We start from the raw sequence: 5,641 nt of genomic DNA on the forward strand, positions 1-5,641 counted from the left end.
GGGAGATGCAAATCAAAACAACTCTGAGATTTCATGATCACTCTTTTCAAACGTAAAAAGCACCTCTAGTCATAAACCACTACCCCCCATTTAGTAAATCATTTCTCCAGATTTTCTCAGTCACTAATACCAATCTAAAGAAATGTTATTGCAGGTATCTTAAAGTGAGTTTTGGGGAAGAAAGTATTTTAACAATCCTTTAGAAAATTAAACTTTTTAAATTTTTTATCAAAAGTAATAATTTTAATAAGAAGGAAATAATAAAAATATGGCTATAATTATTTAGAAAACATGGAATATAATTAGAATATATAAGTTATTATTTTTGCTTTGTGTTGAATTAAGATTGACAGGTTATGATAACATCTATAGCATTGGAACTCTTTTAGTATTTTCTTTTTGGATACTGTTCATACCAGGTAAAATAATTTCATTGAATTACATACTTTTGCAGAGAAAAAAATAACTAGAAGATGACCATTCGATGGTTTAGTGATTCACTAAAACTTTGTTAGAGGTAAATTGCAATTACATTGATTTCCAAACAATGATAATTTTTTTCCAAAAATAACATTATAATAATATTCAGAAAAGAACTTTCACCTTTCCTTAGATACTGTTCAAACTGTATCCTTTCTATAAACACTCACAATGTTCTCATTGAATTCTTATGCTGTCTTTTGTTGATTTTCCTTAACTGTTGAACCAACAGAATATACTATTTTGCAATAGTGTCATCTAAGCTCTATGCTTTCTTCCCCTAAGATTAGAATCCTTCAATGAGAAAAGACTTCAGATGAGAGAAAGAAAAAGAAAGATAGTAGAAGAAAGAGTTTTTATTTTAATAGAAGTGTAAAGAAAGGATTCCTTCCAGTTTGCACTTCTAACATTGAATCCACAAGATCCAAGGCAGAGATAAGGAACCCAATGAGTAATTGGCCAAATAGTATGTGTTTTACAGGGTGCTATGCTTGATTCAGAGATGCTTTCTCAGAAGAATCACGTGAAATATCAATCACGTGAAGATCCAGGAGTCTATCCTCAGCCTCTGGGCATCCACATGTTCACACACACACACACACACACACACACACACACGTTTGTGCACATGTGGAACTGATTTCATTCCATTGTTATATAAAATTATATAGTTACAATGAACGTTTTGAATTCATCAAAGAATGTTATATTCATATTCTTGGCAGCCACAAATATCCTATGTAATACCAGAAGTAAGGTGAACACACAACGTTTGCAAGGAAGCTGCACCCACTCCTTAAAGTCTGTTTTTGTTGTTGTTGTTGTTTTGGTTTTTTGAAACAAAAGTTGTGTATGAAAGTTTTAATGAAAGTTGTGTATGAGAAGATTCTTCTCTTGCACCTCTTCAATTGTTTCTTCCTTGTATTTGCCCTTCTTTCCTCCTACTCTCGACCCTTGGCTTTCCTTTCCAGGATCTTCTTGAGGTCTTCATCCAGCTTTAGCCCATGGATAACCACCTTGCTGGAGTGGATTCCCATGTGAACCGTTGTGCCTTTGGCCTTTTCTTGATGCACTAGCTCAGTGTAGGTGACATACTACTTCCTGTAAACCTGGACCACATTGCCAATCTGCTGGCCTTTGTAGTGTCCTTGGACGACCTGAACGTCATCATCCTTTCTAATGGGCATGGAGCGAACATTATACTTCTGTGTCAGCTCTTCGGAAAGAGGGGAAAACATGACCTTCCTCAGAATGTGAGATGGTGCACTGAAGTGTCGCTTGTGGTTCATTTTAAAATTTAAAAACTAAAATTATTTTATTAATTACACTTTATTCACTTTGTGTCCACCCATAAGCCCCTACTTCCTCCCCTCCCGATCTCACCCTCGCTCCTCCTTCTTCACGCATGCTCCTTCCCAAGTCCACTGATAGGGGAGGACCCCCTCTCCTTCCTTTTGAACTTAGTCCATCAGATCTCATCAGGAGTGGCTACATTGTCATCTTCTGTGGCCTGGTAAGGCTGCTCCCCTCTCAGGGGGAGGTGATCAAAGAGCAGGCCAATCAGATTATGTTAGAGGCAGTCCCTCTTCCCATTACTATGTAACTCACTTGGACACTAAACTGCCATGGGCTACATCTGTGCAGGGGTTCTAGTTATCTCCATGCATAGTGCTTGGTTGGAGTATGAGTCTCTGGGAAGACCCCTGTGTTCAGATTGTCTGGTTCTGTTGCTCTCCTTATGGAGTTCCTGTCCTCTCCAGAACTTATTATTTCCCACTTCTTACATAAGATTCCATGCATTCTGCCCAACAGTTGGCCATAAGTCTCAGCATCTGCTTTGATACTCTGCAGGGCAGAGCCTTTCAAAAGCCCTCTGTAGCAGTTTGCTGGCTTGTTTCCTGTTTTCTTATTCTTCTGATGTCTTTCCTCTTTGCCTTTCAGGATGGGGATTGAGCGTTTTAGTCAGGGTCCTCTCTCTTGATTAGTTTATTTAGATGTACAGATTTTAGTAAGTTTATCCTATATTACATGTTTATATGAGTAAGTATATACTGTATGTGTCTTTCTGCTTCTGGGACAGCTCACTCAGGATGATCCTTTCCAGATCCCACCATTTACCTGCAAATTTCATGATTTCCTTATTTTTCATTGAGGAGTAATATTCCATTGTGTAGATGTACCACAATTTCTGCATCCATTCTTCAGTTGAGGGGCATCTGGGCTGTTTCCAGCTCCCGGCTATTACAAATAAAGTTGCGACAAACATGGTTGAGCAAATATCCTTATTGTGTACTTGAGCCTCTTTTGGATATATGCCTAGAAGTGGTATGGCTGGATCTTGAGGAAGCACTATTCCTAGTTGTCTGAGAAAACACCAGATTGACTTCCAGAGTGGTTGTACAAGTTTACATTCCCACCATTTTAATGATTATTATTTATTACAATATATTCACTTTGTATCCTGGCTCTGGCACCCCCTCCTTTGTCTCTTTCCAATCCCTCTTCTCCCCATTTGGCCATCCCCTAGTCCACTGATAGGGGAGGAACTCCTCCCCTTCTATCTGACCCTAGCCTATCAAGTGTCATCAAGACCAGCTGTATTGTCTTCCTAGTAGCCTGGCAAGATGGTACTACCCAGGGGGAGGTGGTCAGAGGGCATGCCACTGAGTTCATGCCAGAGACAGCCACTGCTCGCCTTTCTGGGAAACCCACCTGGAGACTGAACTGCCATGGGATACATCTAAGCACAGATTCTATGTCCTCTCCATGCACAGTCCTTGGTTGGGATTTTAGTCTCTGCATGGCCGTCAGGGCCCAGACTTTTTTGGCTCTGTTGTCTCCTTTTGGAACCCCTGTATCCTCCAGGTGTTTCTATCTCCCCATTTTTTCATAGAGAAATTGTAGTACTTTTACACAATGGAATACTACTCAGCTATTTAAAAAAAAAAAAAAAAAAAAAAAAAGGAAATCATGAAGTTTCCAGGCAAATGGTGGGAACTAGAAAAGGTCATCCTGAGTGAGGAAACACAGAAGCAGAAAGACACATATGGTATATACTCACTCATAAGTGGATATTAGACATATATGATAGTCTGTACTCCTAAAAAAGCTAAAAAGCAAGGAGGACCCTAGAGAAGATGCTCAGTCCCCATTCAGAAGGGCAAATGGGAAGACAAGGAACAGTACATGACCCTACCACAGAGGACCTTTTTTTTTAATTAAATTTTTAATTATTTTTATTTTTTAATTACAGTTTATTCACATTGTATCCCCCCCATACTACTCTCCTTCCTCCCCTCCCAATCCCACCCTCCCTCTTTTCCACCCGTGTTCCTCTCCCACTCCACTGAAAAAGGAGGTCCTCCTCCCCTTCCAGAGGGCCTTTGAAAGACTCTATTGATCGAAGTACTGTTTGTGGTTCTTGCTTTGGACAGAAGTCACAGAAGGGATTGAATTTCATCTTGATGAATGCAATCCAGAGATGACCGTAAAAGAAAAGAGCTCCTTAAATTTTCTTATGAGTCTTGATACATAAAAGATGTTTTCATTAGCTTTTATTTTTACTGCTATTATACAGCAAGTTTCTTTCTAATATCTTGCCCCAAAACCCATTTCCAATCAGAGCTAATGGGTATACAATTCATTTGTAATGATTATATTGGCATGAACTAGCTGATATTTTCAAATACTCAATAGGCAAGGATTTTCACAGTCCTGTGTGCCTCTCAGCTGCAGGTAAAGACTTTACAGCTGGATAAGGGAACTAATTAGAAGCTATTATAGCCTGAATGACCAGCATTGACATTAAAACGTCTGGCAAAATCTAGCTTGTCCCTGCAAAAGCAGAATTTCAGTCTTTAAAAATACCTGTGTTGGAACACTAAACATTTTATAGAATTGCCGATAATAAGTACTTAATATAATATTTGAGACAGCATTGCTAGTGAAAAAGAAAATAGAATTTTACTAGATATAATCTAACACAACAGATGGCCAAAATCATATAACAAGTGACCATAAGCTACCAATACTTAATGAGGAAGACAAACATTCTACAACAAATTTGGACTTAAGATATGCAATGACCTAAATCTAGTCCAACATATATTTTCATGCTGTCTCATAAACAGTATGTTGCTTCAGTGTGTGGTTGAGAGCTATTGGTGGGTTATTTCACTTGATTTTGTCCAATTAAAAAAATACAAAATGGTGGAACTTTGATCAACATCTTTATTCCTATCGTCTTTATTCACTGTGATGCCACAAAATAACAAGGAAAGGGTTACATACACAGAGATGGAATATAATTTCTCTATCCTTACTATCCTATAAGAATTTTCTAATGGCAAACACAAATATATAACTTTGAAGCCTAATACCTTTCACCAGACATTTAGAAGAGTCTTTGGAATTACTATAAAAATGCAGTTTTGTAAAATTATATTTTATCAATTGCCTGCTGGTCCATTTTTTTCTAATTGCCAGTTATCTATATCAAGAATTATGTCACTACATTGTACATAATCTAATATTCTAAGTAGTAATTTAAAAAATAGAGTAAACTATTTTTTGAGCAGGAACACCATGTTTCCTGGCTGTCTTGTCTGCTGGGGAAGAAGCTAAGCGCATCTTTCAGGTTAGGCAGTACCTAACCTGATTGTTTTTTAAAATATTTACAAAAGAGAAAGTACCAAACATGTAAATTCAGAAAACTAATTTTATATATGCATAAAAAAAAGCAATGGAAAACAGAATGTGGAGCACATGAATGGAATGCTAAGTAACCTTATGGGTTAGGCAGGACAATCACAAGTTACAGTTGGACCTCCTGATTTACCAAGACACACTCTAATCAAAATAAAATTTTTAAAGGAAGTCAATGCTATAGTTCAGAGTTTATGTGTTTCTGAAGTATGCATGAAGGCCTTTCGTATGAACTCTTCACTACCTACAAAGCAAGAAAACTGGATGAAAAATTTCCACTGCTTAACCAGCTTTTAATTTAACAATCAAAGCCAAAATTCACTATAATTGTTTATATTTATAACACATTGTTTCTCTGAAATACAGTTATAATATATAGCTGTAATTTATAAAGAAGCAATCAATAATTTCTATGTTCAATAGGTTGAACACAGTAAAATCAATTGGCATCTAAGTA

At 37.2% G+C, this 5,641-nt stretch overlaps 1 pseudogene; it reads right to left on the reverse strand.

Moving 5' to 3' along the window:
* Positions 1 to 1,341: 1,341 nt before the first annotated feature.
* Positions 1,342 to 1,769, reverse strand: LOC132652876 (large ribosomal subunit protein uL24-like; annotated as a pseudogene).
* Positions 1,770 to 5,641: the final 3,872 nt, after the last annotated feature.

This window comes from Meriones unguiculatus, chromosome 3 (genome assembly GCF_030254825.1).
Source record: "Meriones unguiculatus strain TT.TT164.6M chromosome 3, Bangor_MerUng_6.1, whole genome shotgun sequence".
NCBI lineage: Eukaryota > Metazoa > Chordata > Mammalia > Rodentia > Muridae > Meriones > Meriones unguiculatus.